Raw genomic sequence first — 17,269 nt, forward strand, 5'->3', positions numbered from 1 at the left:
TGTCTGTGTCACTGAGGAGCGGTACTTCCAGCTCAGGGTTTCTTAACCTCTTAACCTTTGAAGGCTTTTGAAACAGGTGTATTGCATTGCTATGATCCATCAGGGAGAGGGCAGAAACCATCTGATGATTGTAGTCGTCATCATCATTACCAGTGTGCGAGGGAGAGTCCCAGCCAGCTGGAGGAGATGGCGAACATGGTTCCTCTGCGAGGACCTAGCCCCAGCCTTACCACCAAAGCTGGCTGGATCACCTGGGGAAACAGTGGTTTGGGTTTAGGAGGGTTTTGCTGTTGTTTGTTCAACTAAAATGGACCGTCTTAGGGCTGTAACTTCAATTAGTTTCCCCTGCCTGCTACCATTGCGTTGTCTTCCCCTTACTCTTCACCCATGAACTGCTCTTGTCCGTCTGTCTGACTTGTTTCCTGCCTTCACTTCACGTAGGGCGAGATTCATCTGCATTCGTCTGTAGCCATCTAGTCTGAGCTAAGCGTCTAGACTCACTTTATGGAGGGAAAGAAACAGACCTTTCTAGAGAGTGATTCATTCTGTCCTGAAGTAGATGTTTCAGATAGGTCAAATTTAATTATTTTCTAGGTTGCCTAGTTTTCTCCACTGAATGTAAAGAGAGCTGGGACTGTCTCAGGTGTAGACCTTCGTTTTGCACGTGCTTTCAGTTAGGGAACATGGATTCCACCTGGAATGACATATGAAATGTATGAGGAGACTTGTGTCAAGGAAATAGGAAGAGCTTGTGGCAGGGCATGACACTAAGAATTTGGGAAGCGCAGGTAGCCCATGGGAACCTGACTGAAGGAAAGAAATGTTCAGTTTGGGCCCTATGGAAGTACACACTCTATTTTAAGTAAGTCTTCAGTGTGGGGTTCAAGTGAAAATGTAGCAAAACAGTTTTCTCAGACCCTTTTAAAAAGACTGAGGATAGCCTGGTATCTTGTATGCAACATATCAAAAAATAAAATAGAATTACGAGCTGGCTCATGAAGAAAAGCTGTCAAATAAGTATGGAAGAACCACACAATCTTAAAAATCTCAGATGTGAAACATACTAAATACTGAACAGTAGCAATTCTGCATGTACATATTTTGGGTTTCAGTACTCCTCTGTTGCAATATTACAGTTAACTGCAGAAATGGTTAGGTGTTCGTGTCCCCTGAGAGGAGCTCACTGAGAACAAAAATCTTCCTGTATGGATCTCTTTGCACATCCTGAGCTTTACTTGCAGACACTATCCGAAACAACCCAGAGTAGTTTTTTCTTCCCCTTTTTATGGCAACAGAATTATCCAAGAACTGCTTTAATTATGTTTCAGCAACTCCAAGCTGGGTTTTTAATTGTTGGTAATAAGAAGTGCAGAGTAAATGACTCTTCCTGTTCTAGATCAGCATTTGACATGCACGCTACACAGGAATCTCCATCCTGGGAGCCCATTAAAAATGCATTTGCTTCAAAGAAATGTATGAATCAGTTGTTCATTTGCTAAAGAGCTGTATGGATTTTCCTCCTTTTATTCCTTGCTTTTCCTTTCTTAGTTTGTTTTGCTTATCTTTTACAGCTCTATCTCACCTTATTTGAAAGAGGAAAGCCAGTGAAGCCCTGTGAGCAATCCAGCAACTTCTGAAAAATCTTCATGCTACAGGATAATCCAGAATTCCCTGAAGAAGAACATAGTGAATGTTGTGAGTTTATGTCACCAAATGTATATCTGCAATTGTGTCTTCTCTGTGGGGGTATCTGTGTTGTAGCGTTTGCTTCAGTCCCTGCGATGTATTGAGCATCTTTCTGCTGTGCTGGAACCAAAGAGTAGCTGCGTTTGGGTTAGGCTGCAAAGCCAGACTTTTAATTTCTCTCCCTCTCACTCCTTTTTTGTTGTTAGTGGTTTTTTTTTTTAAGTTTTCAAGGGCAGAATGGTGATATCTGAGGAAAGATGCTGTGTTTCTTCTCCTCGGACCATTACAGTTATTTAATGTATTACTATTGTTTTTTAGCTAAATATATTATCTGTCTTTCGAAGGTCCCGTGATGGCGTAGCCTAACAAAAATGAAAAATATTGTGGATAACAGTTCAGCAATATGCAGTTCAGATTCAGGAGTTTTATACATGCTCATACATTGATTAAAATCATTTGGCTACTTCCAAATTAGAGGAATGCAAATGCGGTTATTTGCATCTGGTATTCCAAATTCCTATTCCTTTGATCAGTTTGTTTTATTTTTATGGTCATTGTTTTTCTTATGAAGCTCAGTGCATTTCTGGGTTGAAATGGGCAGATGTACAGATCAGATGTAAGCATCCTTAAAAACAGAGGAAAACAAGAATTCTCTGCCTGCCAGGTCTGAGAATAATCCTCCTTTTGGTCATAAAAAAGCAAATTCAAGATTAGGTAAGTTGGTAGTTGAAGTATTAAGTTTATATTGGTATTAAGTTTGGTAATTATGCCCAAAGCATGCACTAGTCAGGATGTCAGCAGTGGTAAGGCAGGTGCAGGTTCTTCCAGTTTGAGTAAATTAGTTGTTGCATTTACCATAAATTTAGTAAATATAAGTATTTTTGCTGACTCCTGGGCATGCCTTCTAGCTCCCTGGAAGTTGGACACCCTCCTTTGCTCTGCTTTTCCCTTTGGGTTGCAGGCTTTGGGAAGCAGACTAAGACAGAACTTAAGTGATGCTGGTTTCCAAAAGGCTGCTTGCAAAATAAATGCTGCAGAAGACAGAAAAATCTCTCCCCTTTCCTGCATGCCATGACCTACCACGAAATAGTTAACAAAGCTGACATTGGGAATTGTTAGTAACTAGTAGCTCTAAGTTGCCAAGTTAATAACTCATTAAGATGAATAAGGGGCCTCTGAGACCTGGAGCTTCTCACTGTCTGTGTATCCAAGCAGACGTGGCCGTATCAGCTTATTCCCACACTTTGAAAGCCTTCTTTGAAACCACAAGGGCTTACTTTGCACGCTGACTTCCTAGGGCAGAGGAGGGCAGCCTTAAATAATAATAATAATAATAAAAAAAACTGTCCTAGCATGCAAAGCTGTGGGGATAGCAGGAGATGTTTGTTTAAGATGTTGCAATCACCTCCACTGATTGCAACAGCAGCACCACCTCATGCCGAGGAGAGCGCTCTCCGGGTCCCGTACTGTATGCGGTGTTCAAGATGGGCCAGATAAACTGCACGGGGGAGGGAGGGAGGTGATCGTCGGCTGTTGCAGGGGATGGAGTATCTGTGCAAGATGCCGTCAGTGTGATTATTGCGTTCTGCCCTGTCCTGAATGGTTTAAAAGGAGCCCACTTCAGGCGCAGCACGGCGGCCTGCTGTTGGGGTGACAAACCCCCAAATTACACTCCCGAAGCCTGGGCTTGCAAGGAGGGAGTAGCACTGTTCTCACCAGGTACAGATGGGAAGAAAGCACTCTCGGAAACGGCTCTCCCCCTGGCATCAAGGACACGGTTCTTGAGGAGGGGTCATTCATAGGCGATGGAGAGCTCTTCGGAAGTTCCTTGAGAGTTACTCGCTTCTGCGTGGAGGACAGTGCTGTAGCAAGGAGGCGGCCGGCCAGGCTCCTCCTCTCCCCTCCCCTCTTTCCTTTACCCTCTCCGGGAGACAGGAATACCAGAAGCGAGGAGGGGTGGTATTTCTGCCCTTTCTGCTGAAAGGAAATACCAGCGCACAATGATTTTACTGAAAAAATCCCGTTCTCTTTTCCCTGGGTGTTTGCAGGGTGTTGTCGCGCTGAGATGTACGGGAAGCACAGACCTTTCACACGGCGAGCACTAGCTGTGCTCGTCCCTTCCGCCTCCTCGTTCTGCCACCGAGGCAAATTTCAGAGCGGGGGGGGGTGGGCAGTAAATTGGGACCAGCATCTTGAATCCACCTAGAAACTGCCTGTTTACTAAACAGCACAAATTTCTTGCTTCCTCTCTCCTGCTCTCCTCATTTGGATGAAGCGCATTTCTGGAATAGCAGAGCTTGTACAAATCAAGTCCATATTTTGCTTTTACAGAGAGAAAGAGAGATGTCAGGAGGATTTGTTAAGGAGGACTGTTATTTCATTTAGTGAGGGGTCAAAACGAAGAGAGGTGAGGCTGCTGTGCTCTTGCAGAAGGGTACCTTGTGAATGCCAGCATACAATTTGGTAATTGTCTGGTGGGATTTAGGTATCCTGAGGTTTTTTCCATCCTGAAAACATATGCCGCAGCTTTTTTGGAGTGCTAGCCACACAAGCACAAACACATTCTGACAGGAGCAATGAATAAACTCTTCGTGTTCCTCACTCGCTGGCATTTCTTCACTTTTTTTTTTTTTTTGCACTTGTGCTAAAACCTCTGGCACAGTTTGTGGGAAACGGAAAATAAATCTCTAACTCCAGCATGTGTCAATAACTGAAACGTCTTCAGTTGATCTCATATCTATAGCTGTTATTTTGGGCAAACTGCAGATGGCAGGATAGTAAACATCCCTGTTCCTCGCTCTGACAGCCTTTCAGCGCGTGACTTCGGTGGGAAGCAGCCTGCGTAAGGGCTGGGTGCAGTCCCAGAGAGCATCTCGGGGGCTGAGTTTAGCCCCGGCCCATTTCTCAGCTGCCTCCTCCTCTCTCCACTCCTCGCCCTGCTTGCTCCCCTCGCCCTGGTCCCATCTCATTGACGCTCCTCCTCCGGCAGCCCTCGCTGCGGGCTGTTTTTCCTGGCGCCCCGACCGCTGGAGCTGATGTCAGTGCCGCTTCCTGAGCTGCCCGGCGAGGGGCAAGCAGCCCGGGCGCACCCTTTCCCTCGAGCATCACCTTCTTCGCCTGCCCAGGCCCCCGGCACGGCAGCCCCTCGCTGGGGAAACCTAAAGACGTGGTTAAAATTGTGCAGCGAGCGGCCATCTCCCGCATCCTGAGCCTCGACGCCAGGGTTGTGCCGCAGTTGGAAGTGATACGCGGTGTCTGCTCGCACCGTGGTGGGCCGCACGCGCCTTGGGAAAGCGATGGGAAGTTTTGACGCTTGCAGCCTCGCTGTTTCTGAATGTGTTGGCTTTTGGGTTGCTTCTGCATCCATGTGCTGGACTGCTGCACGGTTTTCTACGGAAATGACCAGGCTGCCGTCAAAGGAGCGAGCCGCATGCGTCCGTTCTCCCAAACAACTGCCCAATACGTGCCACTTTGTATTTATAGGAGAGGGAAAAGAGGAAGAATCACTGTCATTTGAGAAATGTCTCTCAGAAACAGCGGTAATTTATTCCCAGGCATTATTCTTCATTAAGAGCTACAGACAGCTGCAGCTTCCCTTTAAATAGAAATTGCACTCTGTAGGCATGCTATACATAAGGCCTCAGGTTTCTGACATTTCTCTGCCAACAATCAGAAGTATTTCTCACCAAATACATGTTTATTCAGAAAGTCTTATTTCCTGGCTTTTATTTCACATCACATGCTTCCGACGGACGGACCAGAATGGCTGAAGGCTGACATTTGGGAGAGGAAGTTGAAATAGTTCGGGTCTCTTGCAGTGCTGAAAAAAAGAAAAAAAAAAAAAAAACAACTCCAACCATACCTCGAGGCCTTAGGTTTGGCAGCTTATTGTAACTGATGAATAGTGGGTGAAAATGGATGTTGCAGAAACGCAGCAGAGCTCCTGCGCCTGGGCAGAAGCAAAATGGGCCGTGGGAGGTGTTGCTGCACGCCAGGTTGGCTCGCCGTCTCCAAAGCCACTACTCTGAGCATGCATGGTGTGAGCCCGTCCTGCTGGCACGGCGACTGAGCTGCCTCTGGTGGGACAGCTCCCCTGGGGGCAGCGTGTGGGCACCCCTGCACCTGACGTTTAAGGTCAAATGCCTTTTTGTTCACGTCCATACATCTTCTCCAGATTGCTTCTTTCTTCCCGGCATTCCTGCTGGCTCCTCCTGAGCTGCCTTTTCCAACCTGGATCGCTGAACTTCCCCTTCCTTTGTCTCCGTCGCTTATCTGCGGGATCCATACTTCGATCTGGAGTGCCAGCCCCTACCGCTCCAGTACTGTGCTGTTGCCGCAGCCCCGTTGGTTGCCTTTTGTAACCTGTGGGTATCCCGTTCCTGTCAAACACGAGGTGTCCTCCCCCTGCCCTTCTTCCCCCAGCTCTCCCCGCACCCCAGGCACCTCCGCATTTATCGCTTGCAGTATGCAATCCATGTATTAAAATAATTATTGGTTAGGTCATTCATTACTCTCTTGCTTTCTTCTCGGCCGATAGAGCTTCCAGAGAACTGAGAAGTTGTAATTTCTCCAGGGCTAAAATCCAAGTCTTTGATAGGCAGGCATGATGCCTGGGGCCACTACATGTTGCTACCGGTTGTCAGCTCTGTAAAACTTACCCTGCAGAGCAAAGAAATCTGGGCACAAAGATTGTTCTCTTCTCTTACTGTGGCAAGCTGCAGTTTCCCAGCCTGTTCCGCCTTCCCTTCATTGTCTTCCAAGCAAATGGCTGTAAGATTATGACTCCCATGTTTGGACTGAGAACAGCTTTTGCCTGAGCAAACAGATTTCTCTTTGGCAGGCTCTTTAACTGCTGCCCCAGCTTTTCGCTGTCAGCTTTGTTTCATGATTTGCCGTTAGGGAAGTCCAGGCAGTGCTCGTGCGTTGGAGCGAGGAAGCCGAGGAAGGAAGGCAGGTGAACGCTTCTGTTAATGATTGCAGAGCCAGGGTGGCTGCGCTGTGCTCCGCGAGAAAAAAGCATCTCTTGTAGTTCGACAGCGTGGCTTATGGCTGTTCTTATTTTTAATTTGGTGAGAGCGGCTGGAGAGGCTTCAGGTCCTTGCTGGCAGCACTGCTTGGTCCAAGAGGCTTCGGCGCTAACCAAGAAGTATTGGGAGCGAATGGGGATGATAGCATGGCATGAGAGCTGCTCGGGGATTTGCAGGTGGTGTCTGGGGTGCAGCTGACCAAAACACAGGTGTCCCGTGGCTGCCAGAATTTTTCTTTTACTGTTCTTCTGCTTCACTGCTGCTTTTTTCTTTTTTTTTTTGTGCTGCTGTGTTAGTGAGCTGTTTTTCTGCGCCCACAATGACCCCAGCGGTATCTAGTAGCCTGCTGATGCTCCTCTCAGTGCTAATAACGTTGGTGGCAGCAGCAGGAAGAGAACATAAATTAAGCTCTTCTAGAAGGGAGGGTTTTGTGGTGTTTTTTTTTTTTTTTGTTCCATTTGCTGTTTGGAGTGCCTGTTTAAAAGGAAAGGCTGCTGTAAACTGGTAGGTTAATTTAAAGGGATCACGAGCCCCCCCTCCCATAGCAGAACACTATCCTGCACAACTTGCTCATTCGTATTTATTCCAGGTTTGTTTGCAGCCTGCCAGGCACCTTGACCCTGGATGCTTATGTTGGGAAGGAATATTAGATACTCTTAGAGAAACTGGCAACGTTGATGCTATCTGTGTTCCTTTTCAGTGAGCTTTATGTTTCTGGTTGTTAATCAGCATTGGCGCTTCCAGCCACAGGCACGGATCGATGTTTCAGAGGCACCTGATGGCACAAAGGTCAAGAGGAAGATAAAGAAGCAGGTTGCCAGGGTTGCTCTGAGCTTCTTTCCCTGTTGAGGTGTCAGAACTAGGGACAGGCTAATGAAACCTGAGGCGCTGTAGTCTTTTTTTTTTTTTTATTTCTAGTGGATTTTCCTGTCAGCTCTTTAAATAATAAAGAAACCCTCCCTGCTATGGCAAATCAAGTTTAGCGTACTCAGTAGCGATAGGAGAAATCGGTTTGGGGATTGAAGGTTGTGTTAGATGAGGAGAGGAAGGTTGTTTGTGGCTTTCTGGGGCTGGTAACCTTCAGTCAGACTTGGGGTGGTGGTTTATAAATTCTCTTTGTCTCACTTCCAACTTCTGGAGTGCACTAAGTCCTGCTAAAGCATTACAAAAGCTCTGACAGCTGAAAGAAGCTGAGCAAAACGGGGTTTGGCTTCCCTGACGAGTGGACGCTTGTCCAGAGCTACGGAGATTCCTTGCAGAGGAGAGACCAGCATAATGGAGGCAGCGGGCAAACTGGGCTTTAAGCCTTCATCTGCCAGGAGCTCGTCTCTCTAGCAGGTCAAACCTCTCTTCTCAGCAGCCTGACTTAGCATTGCTGATGCTCATAGTTTAAAAAAAAGAGACTCCAGGTAACACGGACCTCCAGTGCAGTAAAAGGCAGTTTGACACTGGGTAGAGCAACAGGAAGAGCACTGAGGAGCTAACACTTCTCAGGTGTGCAGCTCACGTGTTTTGGGTCTATTTTGGATTTTTCGAAATGAGTGTTGGTTGTTTTCTTGTAAAAGCATGCACTGCAAGTGACTTTGTTAAAGTCAGCTTTCTGTGAGGAAAAAAAAAAGGCAAAATGATATCCCTTTGTCACTCAGTCTGTGCCATGTACCGCTGCTGTTTGAGGCGGGAGAGGTCCTCCGAACCTACTGCTGAGTTCAGACATACCCGTTAGATCCACAGTGGGAATCACCAGGCTGCTTTTTACTTCTGCTAGATCCATTAACACGTTAGTATAACTGTCTTTATTCAACCCGAGGGATAGCCTGCAGAGTGATCGAGGAGATAAAAGTACAAGCGTTTCCTTCTTGTTGTCATTGACCAGTCAAACCAGTTCAACTGGAGGGATTTGGCTTAGTGAGCAGCCCTACTGCTCCTGATGACATTTGGAGAAAGGGTGAATGAGCTGCAGAGCTTCATGTGTCTTCATTACAGGGCGAAGCCTCTTCTTAAATTAAATGAAGCAGGCAGTCTTCATTAGCTCCAGGTTTTGTTGTTGTTATTATTATTCTAATGTAATTATCACTTTTCTTCAGTCAGCCTTATGCTTTCCTACTTACAAATAAACTCCTTCCATCTGGAGAGTATTTTGAGACGGGAAAGGCACAGTGAAGTAGTGAAAGGATTGTGTAGCAACATGTTCCTACCCTCTAAGTACATATAATGCCATAGAATTAAATTAAAAAAAAATACATGAATAGGATCCCCCTCTCTCAAAAAAGACTATGCCAAGGAAGACTGTCGAGTTACCTACGTAAGCACGTGCAACGCAGAAGCATCACACATCGAGCTGCAAGACTCCTGCAGATCTTTGCTTCAAAAAAAAAAAAAGGCCTGAAGGACTGAGGAATTGCCCCACGCTGCTCTCAGCTGGCAAGGCACGCTGCTTCGACAGCGCCTAGTTCTTGGCCACAGTGAAATAGCTGCTGACTGCAGGGAGCACGAAAGGCCCAGTCACAACGGGTACATCGAGTTATGCATCATGAGCCCTGTGCAGAGATTCCCAAGCTGACAAGGTGCTTTGCTCAGGCTAATTAGTGCTGCTTCTCCCCTTACATCTTCCCTGATTATGCTAATTAGACGGAGCAGGGTGCTGCCTGACACTGGTTTTCTGCTGGTGAGAGTCAAAGGAGTGTGTCTGCACAGCCCTGCCCTGCAACGTCTCCCTGAAAATGTCTGAGCCCACTCAGCACGAGCCCACGAGTCTGGTACCATGAGGTGTATCCCAGAGCTTCATTATACGTGCTCTCAAGGATCACTCAGCCTTGGGTGACTCGCTGGGGACTGCAGTGAATGCACTTGGCTTCAGGGAAGATTCTGAGCTGCTTGTAGCCTCCGTGCTCCCAAAAGAACACGTGTTGCTAAGTGTCATCAGCTCCTGCTCATCTTGCTGCGAGTGAACAACTTGCCTGGCTGTGGATGTGGTGGTGTCGAGCTCCACGGGAGACGAAAGGCTGCTGAGGGGACAGAAGTACCCAGGTAGACAATCAGAAATGGTGGAATTGGGGAATAACAGTGCAAAGAACTCAGACCTTCTGCTTTTCATCCTATTTACATGTGCGAGAGTGGCAGAAGAATGGGTTGGCAGGTTAAATTAGATTGTGAAACCTCGCTAATTAGCTGTGCATTCCCCACTCCACCTCTCCCTTCTTTGTCCTTCCCAAGTGGAATTCCTGCAGAATGAAGTGAGTGCAGGGATAGGTAGCTTTCACAATGTGGTTTTTTAACGTTCAATTCCAATGGTAGCTATTACAATATAGGTAGGTTTGCAGTCAAATTTTGTTTTAAAGGCATGGAGTGGCCTTACAGAAGCCAGGTTTTAGAAGTTAATGCTGGAACATTTTTGAGCTCTTTTAAAAGAAACCAAACCAGACCAATAAAAAACTTAAAAACAAACAAACACAAACAGAATGACAAGAAATAAAACTAGTTTTGCTCATTGTATTAAAAATGGCATTTCCAGTCCTGACCGCTCTTCCTCTGACTAGCACCTTCCTGAGAAATGCAGGGATGAATGGATATGTATACACACATGCACACATGCGTGTCTATGCATATATTGATCTTAGCGAGTCCGAGAATGTAAAACCAAGTGCAAAAACATATGCCGGTTTTGGCAAGTTGTTTGTTGTAGTTGCACAGTTTCACAATTTTCTTCACTTAAAAGTGCATTAATGTTCTGTGTATGAAGGCTGACGTGTGATAGTTAGAGCCCTTGTCATAAGATGGATGTCCATGTTTCATTCCATATTGCGAAATGGTAGTCCTCAAAATATCACGTCAAGCCACCAGCATGAATAAATAGCTGTGCTGCATTATTTTTGGGACTAGCAGTTTCCGAGACAGTCAGTACGATCACAGCCATTAAGTGAGTAGAAAGTGTTTTGAAAGAGTGGAAGGAGCTTTGTTGACTGAAATGGCTGGGTCAGAACAGAAAAGGAAGGGTTTGCTGTTTTAAAACATAGCAGACATTTTAGACATTCTTATCGAGATGCTTCAGTCACACAGTTGTGTGAAAGGCTGATAAAGTAGCGTGCGATAGCAGCCCTCATAACTTAAAGTGCCCGAACTTGGCACACTCAGTAGTAATGTAAAATAGTAATAAATATAAAGCTCCTGTGCTGGAATTCCCGGGTCTGGTTATTAGCAGCTCCCTATGTAAACACTGGCTCGGTGCATCTAATGCTGGGAGGACGTGTTTTGTTCTCTCGAGGGGAGGGCTGCTGGCTCTGCACCCCCAGCGCGTGAATAAGACGGGCTAGCTTCAGACAGCTCTACTGCTCGGTCTCTAGAGGAAGCCTCCTTAGTATAAACCACGCACCAAAATAATAATACGTGGATAATTTTTCTCTGTAATGCAAATATTTCACAGATTTTACATGTTGAATACCTGTTACTCGTTCCACTCGAGCTGCCTAACAGCAGCCTGGACGGAGCACCTTAACAGGAACACTCGGTCAGAAGTGCAGGTTTAGCGTTGCTCTGCGGTCAGGTTGGGACTGGCAGCTTCCAGTTCACTCCCAGATCTCCCATCGCTCCCAGGTGCGCCCACTAAGTGCTCAAGGATGGCCTGAAAGGAGCGGGGAGAGCTCTGATAACTTTAACAGCAGCATTGGGATTGGAAGCAGAGAGTTGCAGATGAAAGTTCACCGGGCTGCTGGTGGAAGAGGAAGAATCCCAGCGTTTGTTTGCAACCCCTGGCCCCGGTGGGGCATACAATAGCTGATTTTTTGGTTACAAACTTGAGCCCTGAGCCTTCTTGTTGACCTGTGCATGCTCGTAAAGCTGCCTGGCATGTCTGGGCTGGAGCCTCGAAGCAACGGAGAGCGGTGTTTATCCGTGGTCAGAGAGGGAAACCACCATACCAACACAAAGCCTGTTGTCTGATGAGGCCAGTGCTAAAGGTAACGTGTAAAGCAGTGGCTATTATTCCTTCAGGAAAGTGAATGTAAGCAGGGTAGATGCTCCTTAATTACATTATGGTTGTTATTTTAAGGCTTATGGCATGAAACATTTAAGGCTCAGTGAAGGTATTTCTCTTTAAACGTTCCTTCAGGACTTCAAAATGTTGCAGACAAAGCTATCTGATTGTAGCTGTGCAAAGCTGGTATCAGTGTAGCTGAAACTGAAATTGCACTCTCATGAGTTCAGTCACAGTGCCTGTATCTCATTGGAAAACCCAAGTGCTTGGGTATAGAAAAGATTGGTCGTGATTAAAGCATCTCTTCTTGCTTCTGTGTTTTTTTTTGTCTTTCTGTTTTTGCTTTGGCAAATCTGGTGTGGGGGACGAGGAGTTGTGGATGATGATTGTTTGTCTGTAAACTGTCCTACTGGAACGGAGACTGTAGGAGGCTTTCTCGTAGATCTTAATCAGACGAGTGCCTTATCTGAACAGTATTTGACCCTTGAAGATGCTACAGGTGGCTTTCATCCAGCCTACCTAAGCCCACTGTGTGATCATGCTTGCAACAAAGTGAGAGGAGCACTCACTTGAGGGAGCATCCTCATGTATCAAACCACCGTGCTCTTGAAAGGCCTTCCTCTCTGATAACATGCTTTCACTCGATTTATTTTATAGTAGTTCAAAGGAGTACCAGGAAGGACAATTTGATACCTTGATGAGGGAAGTCACAAAATGATGGCAACGCCATGTCATGGCATCACCATATGGTGTGGGTTTTTTTTGATGTTGCATGAATACAGTAACTTACAGTGGTAGCAATGCAACAGCTCAAACCAAGCGCTGCAATGACTTTGATCTCAGACAGTGTTTGTCAATACAGATGTAATTATCTGTGTGGACCATCAGTCTCAAAACAGTGTGGGAGAGCATATGTTAGCCAGGCTGAGGCATTTCTACCGCCCTGATGTCAAACTCGTTGGGAGCAGGTAGGAGGCTGATGGCAGTGGTCAAGTCTCACCACGTTAGACGAAGGCCTCATTACCTGCCTTCTCTTTTATGGCGGAGCATGGGAGAAATTATACCCTTGATCTTTACCTGAAAACAGAAAGGAAGAGGTACAAGGGAGGAGTATGCAATTCTTAATTACAGGGAAATAAAATGGCAATTCATGCTGCTTTTTCATAGAATTTATGATATTAAAAAGTAAATTCGGTAATTCCTGTCTTCTTTCTATTTTTCTTTAGGTTCAACTTAATAAAGATAGAAACATTCTTCCCTTGGTAAGAAACTATTCTGATATGAAAAATTTGAAACCTAAGGGATAAGGCAAGGGAAATTGCTTTCCACTGATCATTGTTTTCTTAGGTAAGGGATCATTTAAATGATTCCTGACTGAATACTTTATCCTTTTCACACCCAATAGGAATAAAGAAAAAGAGTAAAAAACTTGCCTTGGTAAGATTTGGTCAAATAGTGCTAAGCATGGCAATAGAAACATGATGGGTCTCTTAGAGTGGGTTCTCCAGGTTTTTGAGAAGAGTGTGTAAAGCTAAAATTTAATTCAGGCTAAGGTCTGATGGTGTTTGGATCAAACCGTTCAGCTTGGATCATGATACAGGTATGGTAGACGTCAAATCAGAAAGCTAGCGTTCAGATCCCACCATCGCCCTCGCTCAGATTTTTGGGGTTTCTGTTTTGGTTCTGGCTTGTTTCTTACTTTAAGCAATCACTTCTGTGCTCTTTGGTAATTGAAGTTAGTCTTGTCCTATATTGCCTTTTCGTGAAGTGCATCTACAACACCTAGTGCGTTGAACGTGCTGGAGGCAGGTATTGCCTTTTAGAATACATTTCTTGGTTTCTCGGTTTCTATCATACCTTTAACATTATTTCCTTCCCTTCCTGTCTGCAAAGAGCATTTAGATACTCACATACTGACTCCTGCAGCTCCCTTCTCTTGCAGCCTGTGGTTTGGGATGGCTCCACTGTGGGGCACCAGCTTGGAACAGGGAAACAGTTGGCAGAGCCAGAAGTAAAAGCTGTCTGATGGGTGACTTGAGGCATGTCATGACCAGTCAGTGCTTCAGCCATAAAGTGGAGATAATGATACTGATATCGCTCCTTGGTAAGGTGTTATGAAATCTTTTCATGAGTATTTCTGCTTCAGAGCCGGGGTGCTTTTTAGCCAGGATTCCAAGGAACTGAGCTGTGTGTGCTGGTGATGATGTCTGTCTGTCCCCATTCCCTCCCTAACACAGCCTTTTGGCTGGTTCCCACCAAATCCAGCAGGGAGTAGAAGTCTCAAAGCTGCTGGAGGCTGCCAGAGGGAAGACAGAGCAGAGGGGGGTGAGCGTGGAGGGGTGCAGGGGCATGGACCACAAATCTGTAGGAAACAAGTGCACTTTTTGCTTTCCAGTGGCACAGCCTGTGTTACTAGAAAGGCTCCAACTCAATTTGCTATTGGAAATGCTGGGGGTGGCTTTGTTCCTGGCTGCCCTGAACATGCCTCCCTCATCCTCTCGAATGTTTTCACTCTCTTTTTGCACAGAGCATCTGCAAGGAGCTTTGCATCTTTCCTGGCAGCTTTGGCAAAGCTCTCCGGCTCTTCCCTTCCCCTCCATGCTACTCACGTTTTACTTGTGCAGTAAATGCAAATTTAGAGCCTTTTCCTTTCCCTGCAACTTTGGGGCTTCTCCCCGTGTATTCCGAGTGGGAGAGCCTTCCCACTCGTATGAAGAAACTTCCCTCCTTATCCTGGATACACAAATTTAACGTCTGGCAGAAACCGTTTTCGGTGACTGCTGAGTTTCTTTCTTGCACAGCTCTGTTTGTGTTTCCAGAGCGCTGGCCTTTTTCTGCACAGGGCCTCTTGCTTCCTTGGCATGGGTCTCCTGTTTTGTATTGCTCTGTACATTGAAGGCAGTTACACGGTAGCAGTAGTAATTACAGGGATGCAAATTTATTATCTCATGTTTAGTAACTCAGTAGGAGCACATGTTTATCTTGTACACTTGAGTGCTGTTTTTAAAAAGTGCTGTATATACAATAGGTGGTTTTAAAGTTGACTAACCAAGAAAACATCCTCAAGGCTGAAAGAACAAGCATGAAAGATATGCAAGAGTTGCAGCCTGGTTTTTCGCACTACTTTGTGTCTAGCTTGCTGACGTACGTGGCTGAAACAGTTAGATGTCTCATTTATGTGCCCAGATAAAGCCAACATAGTTTAAAGTGGTCAGATTCATCTTGTGTCTTGGAAGAGTGATTTTAAACTTTGCAGGAGAGAACTGATGTGTGAATTGAATTTACTTTTAAAAAAAAGGGGGGGGGAGTATTAGAGTAAGCACCCTTTCACTGGGAGCAAGGGACAAGTAAACAAATAGCCAACTGACCACAGGCTCTGTGGTTTCTATGGAAGTAATTGTACGAAGACCAAGACTCCTGAATTACCTTCAGGTCAGTTGTTTTCAAATATGTTAGTATAGGTCAGTTTGAAGTTCTTCCAGAGAGGAGGAGTCACGACTGTAAAGGAACATGACTTAAAAACACCAGTCATAGAAAAATTCTTTACCCTGTAGTCAGCTTTGAAATCTCTTCAGTCTTTTTATTGAATTTGTAGACCTTAGGTCAAGCATTTGATACCAAAAGGCAAGAGCAGATGTGTCTCTGAAATTATTTTCTAGAAATTATTTATATGCGTGATGTGTACTTTGCAATTTTAATAAGAATCTCTCATATCAAACTTATTACTATTATGGCATTAGGTTTGTAGTCTTGGTCAAGGTCCATTTTGGCTAGCCTTTTAAATACATAGATGGTAATGAAAAGACTCCAAACCAGAGAGTTCCCGTAATGCCTGTGTGTGTTTTTGTTTTATATTCATGTACCTCCTGTTTGCATTAAATAAGAGGTGCAGAAGACTTGCTAATATAGATCATGCTGTCCATTTTCCTGACAAAACAGGACAGTTCCCTGCAGTGCCTTTTTAAGCGTTTTGCCCTATGAAGTCTCAAGCATCCACACCTCATAGCTTCTTTTACTTCCCTTACATAGTTGTTAATAACTTCTGTATCATCCTCAGCCTAATTTCCACTTTTTAAAATTTCCCATTAGTCTTACACTGCCCAAGACACCATCTGTCATAATTCCGTCCCACTCAAGTTGTTGGGACATAGCAACAGCACTGATGGGGTACTGCAGGTCATCTACACTGGAAGTCTCCTGAGAAGCTGTCCAAGTGGTATGTCGAAGCCCATGTCTTGTCCAGAGGAGAGTGAATATGCTGTGGACAGGCATCAAAACTTGGAGCTGCTTATGGTTGTCTAAAGCAAAGCAAATGAACCTTTTTGTGCTGGCTGATTGAAGTTGTGTTGCTCCACTTGAAAATTTCTGAAGGCCTCATTTCATCACTCTGCCTTTCATTTCCTTCTACTACTCAGCTTGCTTTCTCATTTTCCTTTCAGCCCGATATGCTCTCTCAACACTAAGTTTTCATTTCTTCCTTTTTTATTTCCACAGTAGATGGTGGAGTCACATCCCACATGGCTCTGCCATCTGGAACAGCTTCCCTGACTCATTCCTTTTGAGCTTCGTCTTTATCCTTGGCCTCTATGTGTTAATGTTCTTTCTAATAAAACAATCAAATCTTATGCCCAGAGGCTTACAGTTTTTCTCTGCTCAGTCATTCTCTCCAAGACACAAAGCTTTTCTTACCCTTTGATACACAAGGTTATGTTGTGATCTCTGTTTGTTATTAGACACAGAAGACCTATTTTAGAGACACCTAATCGCATTTTTAAGTCTCATTCCTATTCAGGACAACACTTCAGGACATATTTTGCTTTTTAGCACCCCCTTTCTGATTTCAGCAGGCTTCACTGATTTAAAGTTAGGCATACGTTTAAGTACTGTGAAACTGATGAAGCCTCAGCTGTAAAGCATGTTTTTCATATTGAAAAAAAAAAAAATCAAACCAAAGCATACTACACAGTCTGAAAGTAATGGAAGCTTCAAGCAGAGAAGTAAGATTTCAAATCTGATACTACATCTCCTTAAATCTCTTCTTGAGAATGTCAAACATGTTGTAAAATCAAAAAAAAAAAAATCCAAGCAGCCTTGCTTTGCTTTTCATTCTGTTGACTCAAAACATTTTCTGCTGTACACGGAGATTTTCAGTAGTTGACATAGTATGCAGTTGTTCGTGCTAAATTAAGAATGTCTCATGCTTTCTGGGATCCCATAGTAGAACTGCTGAGTTGCAATACTTACTTAAAAAAATTGAGGTTAGTTTATTGAGCAGTTGGACACAGCGTACAGTGCTCCTGCTTTTCTCTTAGTGGCTCCCTTAAAACTTCCATGAGATGGGGGAAAAATCCAGCTAATAGCAAGCTGTGCCCGGGCACCACACAGTCCGGGCTTTGTGCAGAGCATGGCTTTGGCATCTGGAGTGGGAGCTCAGGGCGCATTTGCAGCAGTTCGTTCACTGACATAAATCGCTGTCAGAGCAGCGGAGCAGCACAGCTGTGTGTTTTGGGAGCGCTGGATGCGGTCGATCACACACTCACCGTGAGATCATGGAAGATCTGCTCAAACTTGTGTCTCAGACTTTGTA

The 17,269-nt window shown here is 45.1% G+C and overlaps 1 protein-coding gene across 18 annotated transcripts in view; it reads left to right on the plus strand.

Annotated features, from left to right (window-relative positions):
• Positions 1-17,269, plus strand: part of ATXN1 (ataxin 1) — a 218,355-nt gene that overhangs the window by 126,992 nt on the left and 74,094 nt on the right. For all 18 annotated transcript variants that reach the window (XM_080579215.1, XM_080579227.1, XM_080579216.1 and 15 more), the window contains one exon: positions 1,572-1,695. The gene's annotated coding sequence lies outside the window, so the exon portion shown is untranslated. The remainder of the gene's footprint in view (positions 1-1,571; positions 1,696-17,269) is intronic.

The sequence above is a fragment of the Anser brachyrhynchus genome (assembly GCF_964034855.1).
Source record: "Anser brachyrhynchus genome assembly, chromosome: 2".
Classification (NCBI taxonomy): domain Eukaryota; kingdom Metazoa; phylum Chordata; class Aves; order Anseriformes; family Anatidae; genus Anser; species Anser brachyrhynchus.